At 38.6% G+C, this 20,398-nt stretch overlaps 1 protein-coding gene across 2 annotated transcripts in view; it reads left to right on the plus strand.

Annotated features, from left to right (window-relative positions):
* The first annotated feature begins 5,026 nt into the window (after positions 1-5,026).
* NUP62CL (nucleoporin 62 C-terminal like) overlaps positions 5,027-20,398 on the plus strand; it is a 73,366-nt gene continuing 57,994 nt past the window's right edge. Inside the window, exons 1-2 of one of the 2 annotated variants that reach the window (XM_032392795.1) lie at positions 5,027-5,213; positions 5,851-6,064. The gene's annotated coding sequence lies outside the window, so the exon portion shown is untranslated. The remainder of the gene's footprint in view (positions 5,214-5,850; positions 6,065-20,398) is intronic. The other variant, XM_032392796.1, reaches the window with a different exon arrangement.

Raw genomic sequence — 20,398 nt, forward strand, 5'->3', positions numbered from 1 at the left:
GGAAATGAATAATTGACACGTATTAAATTAAACGAAGAGGCTCGTGTTTATATTTCGAAAGTTCTAGTTGATTATGTGTTCATTAAATATTTACTGAACATTAAAAGCAAAAGTTTATTGACACGTTTTCTACCTTTGACAACAAAAGAGGAAATGGATCCAGGTCTCAGATGCAGCGATATGCACAGTATTTTGAGTTGAGATTGCACAAACAATGAGGCTTTTATAAAACAAATATAGCAGAAACTGTTCTATTATTCCAGCATTTCCTCCCTTACAAAATTGTTGTGATGGCCTTATTATGCAATGTAGGTGAAAGAGTTTGTTAAAATATGAAAAGCTGTATAAAATTATCATTATTATTTGGCACATACATAGTGCCTGAACGCAGAGATACTTGATGATGAGGCTTGTGAGAGCTTAACGGTGGGCTGGTGAGAGGAGAATACACTGGAACCGGTAAAGCTAACCCAGAAGAAGGGTATTCAGAAGTCCCAAATACAGTGTCTGAGGTAGCAGTCAGAACTGCTATTCATATATTTTCATCTGCTTGGCAGGGACATGGCAGCAATTTTGGGATATGAGCAGTGTTTCAGGGCAGAAAGATTGAATAATCATGGTAACAGGGAGGTCTGTTTGGGTGGAGCAGAACCCTGGTCCAAAGGTGGGGGTAGAGGAGGCAGGGTCTGACTCTTGAGGATTATTGGGGAGTTGGCAACTAGATGAAGGTTCAGAATAGGGCAGGGCTCAACATCACAGCTGGAAAAGAAAACTAGGTACCAAATCAAAGGCTTTCTCATGTTACTCTGGGCAGCTACATTATGAAGTGAGGCTGTCGTTCAGTGGGTACAGTGGCTACTGGATTTAGGGAAAGCAGATTTATTCTAAATCCCTACCAGTTGGGAAGTAGCTCTGGCCTGGTTCTCATCTGGTGAGAAGCAGGGCAGTGTGGGCAGTGGGAAGCCATCCTTGTAAGCTGAGAGTCTCAAAAACCAGAGCTGGCATAGTCAGCAGTTTATGAATACTGAATGAAGCATGATTAAATTCACACGAATATTGTACTGCAAAGTAGTCGCCTTGGAAGGTTATACGCTGATGTAAATTACGCTATCAGTGTTCAAAATATTTTGGAATTGCCTTCATATGTATCACCAAGAAAACAGGTATCATTATGGTATCACTCAGTTTGATTATACAACAGATTTGTCTCCTAGATGTATCTAGATATCACATCTACTTTCAAAAAATGAAGATTTGCTACTTTGAGGAGATTCAAAAGAATGTGCTACAGGCCTCAAGGCGATTCTAAAAGAGTATTTTCAAAGGTAATTTGAGCAATAGCAACAGCAAGTGGATAGACTCCCAAAGTGACTGCTTTAAAGGGGATGCCCCTTCTTGGGATGTATGTTTGAGTATATAACAAAGCATTCACAATAATTTATAGTAACACTTTATATATCTGAAGCACATTAGGAATTAGACTTCTTAAATTCCAAATTAGGCCAGCATAAAATGGCATAGATTCGTATGTAGCTAAATGGGCATAGAGATGTCATAATGAAATTGGCACTTGAGCAAAAATAGTTTTTACCATATCAACTGTATTAATAACCTGCAAACACAAAATAAGAAATCAAGAAATGCTTGTTGATATAATATTTTGAGAAATAAATGAATCACCAGTACTTTGCGAATAACTAATTAAATAGTTCAAAGGATCAAGAGAAAAACAGTCATGTGAATTTTTGGAAAAAAGTATTCTAAATTTAATGGAAATGCAGATTCTACCACCCTTTTTAGAAGTCTAACAAATTAAGAATAATTTATTAAGCTTTATTGAAAACATTTATTTGACAGAAACAGATCAATTGGACAAACTAAAGAAAGATTCCTTTTTACAAACTGTGCAGTGTTATTTATTTGTAGGGCTGTCTTTCACTTGTAAATTTGATATACATTAGGTTCGTCTTAAGCCTGGGAACCAAGGTCCTTTAAGATATCACCCCAACCTAAATTTCTGCAGCTTCCTATTTATTTTCCTACAAGCAATTCGTGTTCTGTTAAAAACTGAATTGCTTATTAAACATACCCTATGGGGTGCCTGGATGGCTCAGATGGTTAAGCATCCAGGGTCTTGATTTAGTCTCAGGTCATGAAGTCAGGGTTGTGGGACTGAGCCTCTGTCTGGGCTCCCAGCTCAGGGAGGAGTCTGCTTTGGAATTCTTTCTCCCTCTTCCTCTGCCCCTCCCCCCCCAAATAAGTAAAACCTTAAAAAAAAAAAAAAAACCCTATAATCTCCTGCCTTTGTACCTTAGAATGTTTTATTTTTTTTTTTTTTTGCCTATTCAGTGTAGTGTAGTGATTAAAAAAAAGAAGAAGATTCTAGAGCGACACTGCCTGAATCTGGCATTACCACTTAAATAGGCCAAGAATAAATTGAAATTAAAGAAAATTTAAGTAGTAATTTCATTAAAAACAAAATATATTATTAAATCGATTTGAGATTTGGTTCTTAGAAAATAAATTTTCTAGGCCCTTTGTTTTTATTTCTCTCATTCTCCTTTGCTAGGTGAATTCCAAAGGCAGCATTTTCCGGATAGAGCCTATGATTTGCCCACATCAACTTGAGCCCTTAGGGCCTTCATACATAAAGGTGTGATTGGGGGAATCTCTCTTGATACTAGTCACAAAGAGCTAAAGAGACAGACACTTCAGAAACAGCTCACTATGGAAACACAGAAACCAGTTAGGGACTAAGCAAGCTCAACCAGGATGGCTCCAGACCTAGGCACTGAAGCAGTATCAGTAACCAGAGATTAAGTCAGACTCTGGTTGTGAGGGCTGGGGTCGTGCCTTCTATTTCATTTGCCTCCATCCACAGTGTCAGTAGGGATAGCTCTTTGACTTGAATTAATTGGAGAAAAATCTAGGTGAAATTAGTGAAAACCCTGAATTACAGACTATTCAAAAGGAAATATTTTCTTAATTCAAGTATATGTAGTAAGTAAAGCCAGGGTAATAAAGAATCACAACATATATCCTTTGGGAACTTGTTTAACAGGTAAACACATACCCCTATGTAAAGTACTGTTTACAGCTGAATGATTTCAAAGTATTCAAAATCCATTTACTCTCTTAAATAAAGCTGGCATTTCTTCTGCAACTTTATTTACATGATTCTTATTTAGCAATTCCTGTATTAAAATTCTTCTGAAAACACAAAAGTAAACATCATCTCTGCCTATGTCTGAATTAAATTACAGTATACTGGTTAATTTATTTTTTTACATTTTTGACAGCTATACACATCAATGATTATTAAAAACAATTCATTTTGACTTTGTCTTTATAATACTAAGAATGATTTCCTTTTTATTTTTTTTAATTTTTTTTTAAAGATTTTATTTATTTATTTGACAGAGAGAGACACAGCGAGAGAGGGAACACAAGCAGGGGGAGCGGGAGAGGGAGAAGCAGGCTTCCCGCCGAGCAGGGAGCCTGATGCGGGGCTCGATCCCAGGACCCTGGGATCATGACCTGAGCCGAAGGCAGACGCTTAACGACTGAGCCACCCAGGTGCCCCAATGATTTCCTTTTTTAGGAATGTCATAAAATGTACCAAATCATAAGTAACTATGAGGACTTAACAGGGTTTTTCTTACAAATTTAAAATATATTTAATAGAATGTGATTTTTGGAAATACCTGGAATATTTCATAAATGACCTTCTTTTGATTTAATACTTCCTCTATTATTCTTTATTTTAGACAAACTTAATACACTTGGCAGTAATTTTTCTCTCTCTCATTCTCATACTCCACCTCTATCTAAAAAGGAGCTGAGACAGCAAATTTTCCTTCAGTACTTTGAAATTTCCTCCCTAAGTCAACAGGCCTGTTTTAATTTCTTTGGGAAACAGTCTCTGCTCTGAATCCTTGTCACAACAGGAAGCTCTTAGAAGAAATGACCCCTAACTCTCTGGTCAGATTCTGTTCTCTCCCCATACGGAGATTTTATTTTTTGACCCCGTTTCTTACCTTTTGACAGGTATAGTCTCACGACATATAATACTCTCCGATCAACCGTCGGTGAGTAGTAGCCTCGGTAAGGTAAGTACAAGTAGTCTTTGCACACGACGCTTTAGCCCACTCAAGTACAGTCCGACTGCTTCTCAGTCCTCAACGGATCTGACCAACGTCCGTTGGAACCCTCAGGTCACAGAGTTCACATTCTCTCACACAGGACATTGTCCACGTAGAAAGTGGCACCCGCCATTTTCTTTTTCAGTTTTAACAGCGTTATACCCCTTAAAAAATTATATCCCAACAAAGGCACTCTGGATAAATCATGCCTGTACATGTAAAACAGAAGGAACAGTGGGTGTTCCAATTGGAGCACCCAAATCTACCTATAAGGACACAGTTTTCACTTTCAAATTAGTGTTAAAACCATAAGTGTGTGTGAGTTCACAAAGGCATTGGGAAGCCTTCATGGGTCCATTTTGGCCTTCAGACGGTCGAACAGCATCTATTCCCCTGTGTGGTAAAACTGTCCCATCTCTCACTCACATCCTGAATAGACTGAGTTTTGTTAAAGCTGCCTCCTGCTTCTAGTGTCTAGGGCAGGGGAACTGAGGGACAAGGTCTGTACTATTTGCGACTTGTGGCTTTTTTGGGGTATCTTTCAGAGTCGTAAGTACTCTAGAGTTTTCCCTAGTTTTCCCGATAGCCAGGACATTTGAGGACCCTTTCTTTCCCCTTCCTAAGGTTCAGGTTTCCTCACCTGGGTCAGTTTTCGGGTCGCTGGCTGGGCTCCGAAAATAGACAGCTGAGAGCTCTGCGTCTCTCTGTTGCCTAGGTAACAATTTTGTTGCCCCCTCCACCCACCACCTCCGGGTTCCCGCTTGACTTTCCTGGCCAATCACAGAAGAGTTTCCTTTGAAACAGCACCGGAATCAACCAATCCGAGCGCGTGCCAGTCAGGGTCAATGGCCGCCCTCTCGAGTTAACTAGGTGGACCCCAGTTAAGCGTCTCTCCGTTAGCGTCACTCCATCAGCAACCTGCCCGCGGTAGAGGCCGTTTTTTGTTTTTTTGTTTTTTGTTTTTCTGCTCATATTAGGCCCAGGCCCGCCTCGCCGGCCGCAAGACAGTCTCGGAGGTCCTATCCATTTACTTTGGGTCCCTGACGGCGAGCGGCGGCGGCAGACACCAAGGTAAGTTTGCGGGGTTTTCGTTTGTCCCAGTCCTCTGCAGGCTCGCTCATTACGCTTTTCCTGCACGTGAATTCCAAACCGGACAACTGCTCCCGTGGATCCGGGACAGCCGGGGTGGAAGGATAGGCTTGGTGGCCCGGGGAATGAGGTTTTGCTGCAGCTCTGCACGCGCTCCCCACGCCCCCTCCCCTCCCCGCCCCGCGACAGCGACACGTGTTGTGGTTCCGTCCCGGCTCGGCGTCTGTGTGCGAGTGTGTGTGTGTGTGTGTGTGTGTGTATGTATATGTATATGTGTATATACCCGCGCACCCAGGTAAGGCGGTATCGCGCTTCTTTTCCTCAGCCCAGCTTGTGTGTGTGGGGAGGGGGCGTGTAGGGTAGGTTAGGATCGCGCTTTTCCTCAGCTCAGCGCGCGCGCGCGTGTGTGTGTGYGTGTGTGTGTGTGTGTGTGTGTGTGTGTTGGGATCGTGCTGCTTTTCTCAGCTCAGCGTGTGTGTGTGTGTGTGTGTGTGTGTGTTGGGATCGTGCTGCTTTTCTCAGCTCAGCGTGTGTGTGTGTGTGCGCGCGTGAGGGGCGTGTTTGTGTGTAAGGTGGGATCGCGCTTCCTTTCCTCGGCTCAGCGTTTGTGTGTGTGTAGGGTTGGGATCTCACTTCTTTTCCTCTGCTGTGGGCAAGACTTCTGGGCCTGAACCCCTGGGGGGAGCATCCCTGCGGCCGCCAGAGCTACAGTCCCACTCCCAGTAACACAGAGGACCCAGTGCCCTGCTTTTCCCGCCTTGGAGTGGAGAAACGCAGACGCGCCGCCCGCTTGCCACTGCTTGGCAATCCGAGTGTCTTCACTTCACCTAGAGGTACAGTTGTGACACTGGTTTTCCGTGAATTCCGTGGTTTGGTTTTAAACAAAAGGGAAAAAAAAAGCGGGGGGGCTGGCTTTATAAGCATTTGGAGTTTTCAGAACTGATTAGTTGTGTTGGATAGTGGAGCCCCTAATTCATTATTTGAGTGTTGTAAGCAAAGAGAGATAGGATGGCTTTAATGGATGGTTACTTCTGGTTATCCAGGGATTGGAATTCGATTAATGAGTTAACTAAATTGCTTTCCTTCTTTTGGCTATCGTGTTTTTCTAGCTTCCACCTTATCTGGTGAAGGCGACAGTGAAGCTTGAATAATTTGTCCATTCTACTTGTTATTACACAGCAAACAAAAGAAATATTTAAGTTATTGGCTAAAAGTAAAGTTACTGGCTTTTTGGCCAAATTATGCCAAAATACCCCTTATGGCTATAGCTGATTAGAGTTTAAGTGTCTTAAATTTTGTTATTTCTCTAGAAATTTGTGGAACTTAAGTTCTATATGCTATGCTCTTTCTTGATTGCTTTTTTATTACTATTCTGCCTCATTGTGCATTATACTAAGTCATTAATGCCTAGCTAGTACTTTTCAGACCTTTTAGCTATGACCACAGTAAGAAAATAATTTTATGTTGTGGCCAAGTATATACATATACAATATATAATTGACAGCCATTTCACAAAAACAATACTTAACTACATACAATTCACTCTGATAGTCTCCATTATATATATATTTTTAATGTAGACTGCAAACCACTAATGAATTCTCATTGACCGTTTGAAAAACACTGGCCTTCCATCTTTGGTTTTCAAACTTGTATGTGTTTAGGAATCACATAGGATGTTTGTCACTTTGGGGGAGGAAGAAAATTTGTCTCTGTCCCTCAAGATTCTTCTTGCTGGACTAAGACTTAAATTGACATGAGGTGGATTAAGAGGAGAAAATCAAATTTAATTTTGTACATAAGGGGAATCTACAGACATGAAATTCCAGACAGGCAGAATGAGGTATTTAAGTCATCCTGAACTAAGGAGAAAAGGGGGTCTGGGATTTCAAAGGGAAGGAACACAACTCACAAGAAGATGAAAAAGAGTAAATGTTTGGTAAACGAAGGTTTGCTGGGCCATTCAGAAACTGTAGGACATAGAGAAGACTTTAATCAAACAGGCTCTGCTAGGTTCCTTCCTGTCTACTATACCTAGTTCATATTATAATGTTATCTGTGGTGATAGCTCTCTTGCTGGAACAGGTCCTTTATCTAAAATCTTTTAGGCAGCTTTGGGGGGAGCAGGGGGGTTTCAGTTTCTTCCTGAGTCTTTGGACTTTGTTTTCAGCTCAGCATAATCTTCATGCCAAAGTGGCTCATCTTGGGGCAGCCTGCCCTTGGCCCCTAAACTGCAAATACAGATTTCCCTGGCTCCAGGAACTGGTTCTGTGTGTCTGTGGTTGGGAAGGTGGTTCATATAACATATTTGAAGTGCTTGGTAGAGTGCCAGATATACAAGTATTCAATAAATAATAGTTTACTTCTTGGGAAACAAATGCTATTTATTTTGGGGGACATAATTGCCTCTTCAAGGTTTGGCCTGCCCCTAGCAAGGTGGAATCTGATGCTAAGCACTATTTTCCCCAGGTTTTAGGAGGTAGGAAAGTAGGGGATGAGCCCTGGATCTGAGATGAATCTTACAGTACTTGACTTCCATGGAGAATTTTGTAAATACAGAAACTTAGGGATAGAAGAACACAGACATTACAGCTAATCAGTGATTAGCCCAGGATCACATTGTCAGTAAATGGATCTCAGAGATAGAACTCACTTAATGAAGTCTAATATTCTTGATAGCAGGTCAGATCTAGAGGCAGAAGTTGAAATAGGAAGAGAGCTTCTCTTGACTTGCAGAGGCTATAGAATTTCTGGCTTTTGACTACTGACTTGGCTTTAATGAAATGAAACTTGAGAGATCTAAAAAGTAAAAAAATACACCTAGAAGTTTTTGTGGGTTATAGCTATGAAAAAGGGATTTAGTTTACCTAATTCTTCTGTAATATGTAGAACAACTGTCTTAAAACACTAGTTAATTTATTAAGCCAGCATTAAAAGAAATTAAATAAAAGATTTTATTTATGTATTTGAGAGAGTGAACCAGTGAGAGAGCACAAGCAGGGGGAGGGGCAAGGGGAGAGGGAGAAGCAGACTCCCTAAGTCTGCCCACTTAGGCTTGATCCCAGGACTGCGGGATCATGACCTGAGCCAAAGGAGGGCAGATGCTTAACTGACTGAACCACCCAGTCACCCCATATGTACCCATATTTTTAAATTATCTTACTCCTTGCTTATATAAGTTTTGTTCCTTTTATTTAATACTGTTCTGGGAATTTTTTCTATGTGGTTGATAGTTTTCAAAATTTTATTAGTAATAGCATCCTAATGTTCCATAGAGTGAGATGGCCATAATTTACTCAGCCTAACTAATCCAACAATAGAACATTTATTTCCAGTAATTCCATGTTATCAGTAACACTGTAAAGTTTGAGTTATTTAAAATCATTTATATAACTTTTACCTTCCATTAAACTCAAGAGGAATCCTAACAGGAAGGCCAGGGATCTGGACCTGAGATGCTAGTTTTTGGCCCCAATTAGATGTATGAATTTACCCATCTTAAGTTTCTGTTGCTAGAGCAGCAGTGATCAACCATGATATCTATTGTACATGTGAATTAGACTGAATGTATTTTTTGAGTAGTAAGTATAGAAATTTTCAAATGATTTACTTTAAAAGATATATGAATCATAGCAGATTCAAGCAGATTCAAGTGCCATAATAACACTCATGCTGATTAGCTTTCTTTATGAACATCTTTTCCAAAGATTATATGAGTGTGTATTCATTTGTAATTAAAAAAATTTTTATAAAGGAGCCAATTAAGATGACTGGGAGAATAAAAGCTATAATTGGCCTTTATTAGCACATCTCCCTTTTCAAAGCGCACATATTGTCTTATTTTCTGTCATTCTAAAACATTAACTAGTCCTTCTTTTTAAAATTGTATTTCAGACAAAAGTACAGAGACTATTCTACACCATCATCCACGTACCTACCAAAGATTTAATGGTTGTTAACATTTTTCCATATTTTCTTTAGGTATTGTTTTTTAAAGAACTAAAACATTATATAGCTAACTCTTTATACTCCTTCCCAGTCTCATTTCTTTCCGATCCCAGAGATAATTGTTCTTCTGAAGTTGTTATGTATTTTTCCAGTCTATGTTAAGTGTGTTCAAATATAAATGGCCATAAATGATTTGTAATCGATTCTTTTTTAAAAGAGATTTTATTTATTTATTTGAGAGAGAGAGCGCGCAAGCAGGGGGAGCGGCAGGCAGAGGGAGAGGGAGAAGTAGGCTCCCCACTGAGCAGAGAACCCAACATGGGACTCGATCCCAGTACCCTGGGATCATGACCTGAGCTGAAGGCAGACGCTTAACCCACTGAGTCACCCAGGCGCCCCTGATTTGTAATCTATTATTTTGTATGCCCTTTAACATTTCCATCAACAGTGTTCCATACTTGTCTTCTCAACTTACTTTTCTGCAACTTTTTTGGGTCACCATTGTTTTTGAGATTTATCCAAATTGCTAAATATAGATAAAGTTTGCTGTCTTTTATTGCTGTATTCCATCATGTAACTATGCCACTTTAAAAAAAATCTCCATTCCCCTATTGTTGTTGGACATTTAGGTTGTTTCAAGTATACAAATATTCAGATAAGCCATACAAATACTGTGTGGTTCTAATATGAAGTTCCTAGAAAAGGCAAGCTCATAGAGACAGAAAATAAAATAGAGGTCACCAGGGGCTGTGGGAGTGGGGAAAGGGGAGTTATTTTTCAGTGCCGCACTCTGGCATTGAGAAGGATTTGTAAATGGATAGTGGTGATAGTTGAACAACGTTGCGAACATACTTAATGCCACTGAACTGTATGCTTAAAATGGTTAAAATGGTAAATTTTTACATTATGTATATTTTACCACGATCAAAAATGACAAACCTAAGAATTGTGCTTATTTTCCAAAAGCATATAATTGATTGCCTTGTTTTTTGTGGAGTGAAGCACTGAGAGAAGTGAGTTTTATTTTTAAAAATGAACTTTAATTGGGACGCCTGGGTGGCTTAGTCGGTTAAGCATCTGCCTTTGGCTCGGGTCATGATCCCGGGGTCCTGGGATCAAGTCCCGTGTGGGGCTCCTTGCTCAGTGGGGAGCCTGCTTCTCCCTCTCCCTCTGCCACTCCCCCTGCTTGTGTTCTCTCTCTCTGTCAAATAAATAATAAATAAAATCTTTTAAAAAATGAACTTTAATTAAGTTATATTAGCCAGATCTATTTTTCTTTGTAAAATGATAGTTTTTGAAATTTTTAAATGACTGCTATTACTTGCACACTTGTATAAGGTTTTTATGCATACTGTTTTTCAGAAGTCTCTGGGGTTTTTTGGTTTGTTTTTTGCTCTACTTCTCCAGTGTTTTGGGGAGATGGGTATGCCTTTGAGGCTTTTTTTTTGCATTTGAATGCCATTCCTCTGTTTCTTTGACTAGTTCTCTCAAGTGTTTTACTCTCTTCTCTTTCTCCTCCCTCCTCCCCATAACCCTGTTCTTCCCCCTTCCTCCAGTCCCTCTTCCCACCCCACTTGGTGCACTGCCCTCTTGGGTCCCTCTGCCCAGATGCCCAGTTTCCCAATAGCCATGCTTTCTCTTAGGGTCTCTACCTTCCACACCTGCCCTCTCATGAGTCTCCCTCCTGCACACACACTCCCTGCTCTCTCTTGCATCCTTCTCAGGGCTTCTAAAATTCTTCCTCTCTTGAGTCCTTCTGCCCACCCTCCCCTTTGGTCCCACCCCTGGTGTCTTCCCTTTTCTAATTTTGTAACTGCTGTAGGCATTCACTGAGAATTGAGACCTATTTCATGGCAATTTACAGACTTCCACCATGTCACACTTTTAATATTTGGCAAGTTGGTCTTAATTTTGGAATTAAAAAAAAAACCCACCTTTTTCTAGCTCTTAAAATAAGATTCTGACCTTTATAGCTTTGATATGTTATTGGATGAAGGGGGAGAAAAGCACTTAATGTGAAAGATAATTGGTAAGCTATACTGCTTAAGATGTTTAATATGAACTCACAGCTAATACACCATTTTCAGTAGCCCTGTATTTTATTGTGGCATAAAATAAAATGATCATCATTACAAGTTTGATCCATTCCTATTTCCCTAAAAATGGATGGGCTAATTTCATCTCTCCCTATCCATTTCTCTTCTGGGGACTCAAACATTTAGAATAAAACATTAGTAACTCAGTTTCTCCTTCCAGAGTTGGTATCCATTGCTATCAGTGGCAAATAAGGACCCTACTGTACTTTGAGGCTTACATTTTTCTACTTTCTGGGAGGCTTTCTTGGTGGAACGAGGGGTTTCTTCAGTGAATTTGTACTTTTCCTTTGCTTTTCTGCCTCTCCTTAGTTTGATAATTAATGATATGTTTAAGAATCATATATATTATCAGAAGTTGCTATTTATAGGGATGGCTTTATAACATGACTAATCATGCCAGATCATTTAGTCATGATGTTCTTGAGAAGGTGAAGTGAATTAGTGGAACTCCATGGTTGTCAAGTAACCAGGCAGTTTAGGGGGAATGTGGCCTGCAAGGAAGAATAGTCTATTTGCTTCTGAGCAGGTAGGAGACGTTTTTAACAAATTACATGGCTGAGCTTCTATGCTAGTCACTGTTTTAACAATCATTTCTTCAAATAATATCAGGGAACAATGACAAGAATGATCCCCCCCAAATCATTTATACTTTATAAGATAGAAACCTCTAAACATTTGTGCTGAAATAGCTTATTACAGGTACTCAAGTTTGAACTTATTTTGGTTCTGCCATTTGAGATAAAGACTTACCTTTCTCATAATGTGTTGCTTACACTAATATTAAAATGAAGTATTGTGCCCCTTTCCTTCACTAACTAGTTGCTTGGCCTTGGGGAAGTCATCTAGTATTTCAGAGACTCAGTTTCCTCAGCTATAGAATGGAGATCAAAATACCTTTATGATTTGTTGTGGGTAATTAGAAAATAAAGAGTTCCGGATTCAATAAATGCTTTTATTTTTCCCCCCTTCATATTACATAAGAGATTCAAGAACTTAAGTGGTAAAGGATGTGTCCTGAAGTGACCTACCATAATTTGTTGATCCCCATTCAGTTTTTCTACTACCCAGAACACTCCTAGGATCAATAAATGATGATAGGTAGTACATAGAGAAGATAATCTCCTATGCCGGTAAGTTAGATAGATGTGTGGTAATTTTTTTGAATTCTAATTTGAAATCCGATTTATGTTCACTCTCTGGGCCAGCTATGAGAGTGCTGATATCTCTGATTTGCTGATCCTTCACTGACAGCGAGGAGAACACCAGCATCATATATTGGAAAGGTTTCATATAGCCCTTTACATTAAATTAAATCAGACAAGGTAATATATGTGGAGGGCCCTTTATAAACTTACTGTTAAAAAACATTTTGGGGATGCCTGGGTGGCTCAGATGGTTGAGCGTCTGCCTTCGGCTCAGGTCATGATCCCAGGGTCCTGGGATCGAGCCCCACATTGGGCTCCCTGCTCAGCAGGGAGCCTGCTTCTCCCCCTCCCTCTGCTTCTCCCCCTGCTCATGTTCTCTCTCTCTCTCTGTATCTCTGTGTCTCGAATGAATAAATTAAAAAATCTTTAAGAAAACAAAACAAAACAAACCATATTAGTTACTCATTTAGTGGAACTGCCCGAATTGTCGAGGTGAGCAAACTGAGGCTCCACTGCATTTAAATGACTAGTACAGTCTGATGGGCAGCAGTACTCATTGAATGGTTTTCTTCCCATCTGGTTGTTGAGGTAATTCAGTAAGCCCCATTGAGATTGGACTGTCAGGCAGGGAACATCTGCCCATTTCTAGGAACCTTTTCAGTGAGCTCTGATGATTTCTTTGGGCCTAGTGGGTTTTCTGCAGAAATCCTTTACTATCCGGTATTTCTTTCTTTGAACGTGTGTGCTTGTGTTTAAGGAATCCAAGATAGAACTGTGAGCTGGGCTCAGCATAAAAAGCTGTAGTTTTGTCAACTTTAAGCTCCTATCGTCAGGCAGTGTGGATGAAGAGAAATAGAGAGGTTGGCTGGAGGAGCTCATCAGTGACAGAGACAGCTATCTCCACTCATAGCCACCTATAGGGTGTATGGATTTGTTTTCCATTTTTTAATAAAGCAGTGATATCCAAGGGGAAGCTAAAGTGTGCTAAGGTCCTAATGATGTACTATACAGTGGCTAACTGAACATAATAAAAAAAAAAAGGAGGGCATGTGATGTAATGAACAGTCTGTGTTATATACAACCGATGAATCACTGAATTCTACCTCTGAAACTACTAATACACTATATGTTAATTGAATTTAAATTAAATTAAATCCAAGAAAAAAATGGAAAAAAAAGGATAGGAGATATGGATTAATTTCAGACTATGTTAGAAAAACATGAACTTAAGTCTGTGTGTTAAAAGGAAGAATTCAAGGGAAAAAACTCATATAAATTAATGGAATATGCAATTTCCAAGCATGGGAAAAGTAAAAGGAATAAAGAAAATTCCATCAATCCAAATATGTAGACAAAGATAAAAGATGTATACCATGGCAAATAAAAAACACAAAATAAGATGGAATAGGTAAGTCTAAGTGTATGGGTAGTTATAATAAACATGAATAAACTCACTCATTAAGACTCTTAGATTGGATTTAAAATTTTGCAGCTTTGCTGTTTACAGAAACTATACTTAAAGTGACTCAGAAAGGTTGAAAACAAAGGGATGGAAAAAGATACACGAGGCAAATGCCAACCAAAAGAAAAATTGTAAAGCAGCATTAATGTCAGACAAAATATGATTTAAGGCAATTTAGTAATAAACAGATATTTCACACTGATGAAAGGAAGAAAATCTTCCAAGACACTATCAACCACGAACCTATGCCCATAACAACATAATCTTGAGATATATAAAACAAAAAATAATGGGATTGTAAGGAGAAATTGACAATCCCTAATAATAAAGTGAGACTTTTTAAACACCTTTGTCAGAAAATGGTTAAGGAAAATAGATTGAAAAATGAAAAAGTATAATATGAAAGACTTAAGATCTAAATGAAACGGAAGGGAGAGAATCTTTGATGCCAAATTCTTAGTGACAAAAATGCATTTTTAGTCCAAATGTGACTCTTTTTTTTGTTTCTCAAATTTTTTAGGTAGAAAAGATTTAAAGGTACATGCTACATTTAACAGGAAGATTCTTAAATTACTTCCAAAAGAATAGAAGGTCCACAAATGCAAGGGGACAGGAAGAAACATCCACCTTTTGATGCCTACCAGAAAAGACTCCTTTGGCCTGCAATGTGACATGGATGACAATACCTAAATCTGAAAGTGTCAATTTCTATTACAGCCTCACAACCATGGTTTGACAACAATTTTTCTGTCAACATTTATAATATTATCATATAATTATATATCATAAATATATAATACATATAACTATATATCATGTAACAGTAATATATCATTATAATATAGTTTATAAAAACATAATACTTAAAACCTCAGGAGAGTGGTACCCTTGGGAATGTAAGAGTAAATACAGCAAAAACTCTTCCTCTGCTCAAGATGCCTGTCTTCCTGTGCCTTCTAGGACTAAGTTACCACACTTGAAATGACCATTTGGGGCTTACATTTAAAAAGTTTTAAGATGTGTGTATGACTTAAAAATAAGCATGTTGCAACTAACCCATTCAGGTAAATATTGTCCTTCAGAATTACACGGGTAGATGTTCACTTACATTCATGCCACAAATTCTACTCAAGATACCACATTTCATCCATTTTAAGAGGTACAGTTTTTCATATTTTAACATTTCTGAAATTGAAAAGAGCCTGAACGGTTGATGGTGTTTTACAATCCCTTTTGGCCACATGTCAGTTGCGACATCATAGTTGTTCTGTATGCACATGCAATATCAAAATGTCTAGGATCAAAACTTGCCTAATGGGTGGCTTGGGTGGAATCCCTGAGACAATGGGGGATCACCTTTAACTCCTAGAAACCAGTGGTTGTGGGGAGAGAATGGTGGAGATGGTTAACCAGATCTAGTTACTGATTATGCTGAAATGAGAGACAAAAGGATGCTAGTCTACGTATTTGCAAAGCTGACTTGAAAGCATAGCTAAATGGCTTTTAGTTCTCTTAATGAGTTCTTTTGCTGTATTTAATCTTAAATTCCCAAGGATACCACTCTCCTGAGGTTTTAAGTGTTATGTTACTATAAATTATGTTAAATAGCATATTATTATATATTATATAATATATAGTTATTAATATAGATTTATGATATAAAGTTATATGATAATATCATAAATGTTGACCAAAAAAACTCATTGTTGTCACCAGGGTTTTTTTTTTTAAAGATTTTATTTATTTATTGGAGAGAGAGAGCGAGCAGCAGAGGGAGAGGGAGAGGGAGCTGCAGAGGGAGAAGCAGGCTCCCTGCTGATCAGGGAGCCCAATGCAGGACTTGATCCCAGGATCCTGGGATCATGACCTGAGCTGAAGGCAAACGCTTAACTGGCTGAGCCACCCAGGCACCGACCATGGGTTTTTTTTTTTTTTTTTTTAAGATTTTATTTATTTACTTGACAGAGAGAGAGAGAGAACAAGCAGAGAGAGAAGCAAGCAGAGAGAAAGGGAGAAGCAGGATCCCTGCAGGGAGCCTGATGTGGGGCTCCATCACAGGACCCTGAGATCATGACCCAAGCCAAAGGCAGATGCTTAACCGACTGAGCCACCCAGGTGCCTGGTCTTCATGGTTTTGATACTGTGTCAATAGTGCTCCTGGTGGCACAGAAGACATCAAAAAATTTGAGTTGAAAATTGGATTCTGAATAGTTTTTTCTTAAGGTATGCATGTTTGATTAAAATGACTACATTGAAAAGAGCCCTTTCAAGAACTATAAAAAAATTTAAGTGATAAGGAATTGTGACAGGTTGGTTTTTTTTTTTTTTTCTTACTGGTGCATAAAGTAATGGGGCTCTTTGATGAAATATTTTTTGAAACTGATTTCTTAGAATTACCTTTCAGAGCTATTGTTTAAAAAACTGATCTTTAGAGACATCCCATTTTATAAATCTTGACTCGGATAGTATTATAAGTACACAGTGATTTTCCCTTAACACTTTAAAGATATTCCATCATCTTCTAACATTTATTGTTGCTAATGACGAGCCTTCTGTCAAACTGGTTGTAACTCCTTATTGGGTAAATCTGTTTTTTTTCTCTCTGGCAATGTTCAGATTTTCTTCTCTATATTTAATATTCTAGTATTTCAATATATTGCATATAAAGGGTGTGCTTTTGTGTGTGTGTGTGTGTGTGTGTGTGTGGTGGGGAGGGGTTGCCTGCTTGCACTTGGTGGCCTTGGTGGCCTTTTTAACCTGAGGACTCATTTTTCTTCAGTTCTAACAAGCTCCTTTATTAACTCTTTCAGTATTGTCTCTGCCATTCTATTTTTTTCCTTCTGATATTCTTTCTGGATATATATTGAAGCTCTTCTTTTGTTTTCTTTTAATTCTCTCATTTTTCAGGTCTATAGACTGCTTACTTAGATGTTTTATAATTCGTGTCTATGAGTTAATTCTCTGGGGGCTTTTTCTGACCTTGTGGGACCTAGGAAGTGGAGGAGGCACCTCTGTTGTATAGTGTCCTGAGCAACCTACTTGGGCCCTGAAGGTTTCAGCAGTTCCTAATCAGTTTTTATGTTAGCCTTTTAGCTTGAAGTTTCTAATCCATAAAGATAAATGGAATTTGAGCCATCTATGCCTATCTTCTTCACCAGCTTGGGATTCCTGCATGTTTCCATCGCCTTTTCCATTCTCTTGTAGATCTTTCCCAGATTTAAGTTTCACAAGGCCTCTGCTGATTGAGGAGCCTTACCCTGTGGCCTCAAATCGTACCCATAACCCAGCATATTTCCAGCTGTTAAGGCACATACCTCATTCAGGTCTCCCCCTTGGGCTAAGCAGCTTCAGATTCTGCTTATAGATATGAATTCCTTCCCTCTCTGGCCCCGGAAAAATTGTCTTCTATCTTCAAAAACTCTGCTTTGTACTTTTAAAGATGTTTTTATGAGGTACTTTTTAACTGATACTTCTAGGAGTTTGGAGTACAAGAGAGTGATTCCAGTGTGGCTTCTGTCCACCATCTTGAATCGAAGGGCTCACTGAGATTTCTAAAGTTTGTTTTCTTACATTCCTCTCTTACCCACATTTAGGGTCTGGAGTCATAAGTGGGTTTCATTTTGGAGGAATTGGTACCCCTTCAGGTGGGTTCACTTTTGGCTCTGCAAAGACAATAGCAACCACTTCAGCTACCGGGTTTACATTCTCTACCCCCGGTGCAGGAGGGTTTAAGTTTGGGACTCCACCCCAACTGGTTATAAATAAGTACCTCTTCTACTGGCCTGTCATCATTCAGTAACGCAGCTCCTGCTCCACAGACTAAAGGATTCAGCTTTGGAATACCAGTTGTATCAATCCTGCCCCAGAAGGAACTGGGTTTTCTGTAGGGTAAGAGCAGTACCCTTTGACTCTTTTAGTGGTGACAAAGGTAATCATCTCTCAAAGACAAACTTGCCATTTAGAGAATGGAAAGGCTAAAGAAATGGTATGGCGTTTCTAAGTCAACTATTTGGAATTATGCCATTCATTCCCAAGATAGTCTTACAAATTGAAGCCATCTGAGATTTAAGGCACAAGGCACATTGAATTCTGATCTGTGATTTCCCTTTATTTTTTGTGAGCCATGGAAGGTACTCACTGAATTTTGGACATAGATCATCTTGAAATCAGGCTACTTGCTTATTAAGTCTCTCTCTCTCTCTCTATCTCGACATTTTTATCTACTGATCATTGTAATGACCTTGAATATACATTCTTCCCTCCTACATTTCAGAATTTTAAAGGGAGCACTCTTTTCATGCCTTTTTATGTAAATCCAGATGGATCCAGCCATTTCTTTTGGTAGCACCTGGTGGTCCAATGAAAGCTGGAGTATTTTCTCTAGAGTTCTCCCTGATTCTGTTAGTTATTTAATAACTTGTAATATTTGGTCATCTTTCCTTCTGTATTGAGATGAAAACCTGTAGAACAGAATCTCATAAACTGCTCATATTTAAAACTTCATCTGGCGGGAGCTACATTATCTAGCTGCCATTTAACGTGTCAGAGAACTATTATATTGATTTGTTTTTCCTTTTTCTATTTAGAATAAATGCACCAAAATTACACTTGTGCAACACTTGCTCTCACACAACCTTCAGTGATTACAGGGGCTTTGGGGCTGGGTACCAAGCAATGTCCCATCGCACTGGGTGACAGCATCCAGCCTTTTGCTTTTGGCTCTGCTATTCAGTCTGCAAGTGCCACAGGTTTGTCTTTCATCAGTGGAAGTACACCTCAGACTGGGAGGGCCAGTTTCAATGCTGTCTCTGCAGTGGAGAATGCAGCTCAACCAATAGCATTTGCAGGATTACCCCTCACTCCTGCTACTCAGCGTCTGGTGGCACAGTTACTACACAACCAATTGTTCCTTTCAACCTTGGTGGATGGCCCACACAGGTAAGGTTGGAACTCTGCTCTCCAGCGGAGAAGCACAGCATTCAAGACTGATTTTGAGATTCTTTTTTGGATTGCTTCAAATCCAAATATGACTCACTTCTCTTGCCGGAGTTTAATGTTATTGATCAATGTGATAGAAATTAAGTCCAAACTGCTCCTTCTGGTGTTGCAGTTTTAGGTTTAGAACCAAAGAATGTTTGTTTTGGAAAAAGTTACAACCTTCTGAGAACCCAGCAGTGGAGACAAATCTTCATTTAGTAATGCAAGTTATACTGAAATGTTTTGATCAGTTGTTTAATGCTTGTGTTTAGCACATATATTCTTATTCACAGTCTGTTTGTATGTTCTGTTTTCTGTTTTGAAAATAAAACTTACGAAATGAAATTTATCAGGAGGTACAATAGAACAGGAAAGTATCTTTGGGGGTGATGTAAAATTTTAGAGAATATTAATAATGTGATAAGTCACTTATATGGCATGGCTGGGGAATGGTAAAATATTTAGGCTGGTAGAAACAGCTTACATGTGTGGGTTACCAGTTTCCAAATAATTAAGATTCAGTAAAATACATTTAACCTATATTGAACATTAATGAGAAGGCATTTAGGATCTTGCTTAACCAAAATGCAGTTAGTAAGGAGTTCTGGTTTTATAAGCCATATAAACTCGGTTTTAGTTTAGATGCCTCAGCTATTTTAGAACTTGGGAAATGCACTGAGATATTAATACATATTATTTTATAGTGCATTTTATTAAATTAGATATTCATAGTAATAATTTGAGAGCTTTTGGAAACAACCAAAATGGAAAAAAATATTTTTAAAGTTATAGATAATATAGAACTAACTTAGTTATAATTCATGGTAGTGATAATACCAATTTCGATTGGTTGGTATAGCAGTGTAGGACATAAAGAGATGAAGTGGAACATTGAAATAATTATGATGCTAAAATATTTGGTCACTACCTTGGGGGGGGCATCATTTTAATTGTATAAAAATGAATTTTGGGTGTTAGAAATAATACATATCTGTTATTTAAAACATCTAGGAAATAAATGTTTGAGTCTTGGCTCTGTTCATTATTAGTTCTGTGACCTTGGGCAAGTTATTTTAACCTCTCAGTGATTGGTTTGCTCATCTCTAAGCCCACTCAGCGCTTACCTCATAGGGTTGTTGTGGGGATTCGATAAGTTAATGTAGGTGAAATGCCTAGAACCTTGTCTAACATGTAATAGGCACTCATAGGTAGCTATCGTTGTTTTTATGAGAATGTACATTTCCCTACAGTGTTACATATGTTGGATATTATCCTTTTTGTGTGTTTGTTTTTTAATTTGATAGCTTAACAGTGGAAATAATATCAGCATTATCTTGATTTACATTTCTTTAATTACTAATAAGATGACTCCTTTTCAAATTATTTATTGAGTAATTGTATTTGTGTGTGTGTGTGTGTGTGTGTGTGTGTTTGAGAGAGAGAATTGAATAAATTCCTTGTTTGTATCTTTTGCTCAGTTTTCTAATATGGTATTTATCTTTTTCTTGTTGATAATGCAGCTACAGTATCTTAACCCTT

The sequence above is a fragment of the Phoca vitulina genome, unplaced genomic scaffold, assembly GCF_004348235.1.
Source record: "Phoca vitulina isolate PV1807 unplaced genomic scaffold, GSC_HSeal_1.0 scaffold69, whole genome shotgun sequence".
In the NCBI taxonomy this organism is placed as follows: Eukaryota; Metazoa; Chordata; class Mammalia; order Carnivora; family Phocidae; genus Phoca; species Phoca vitulina.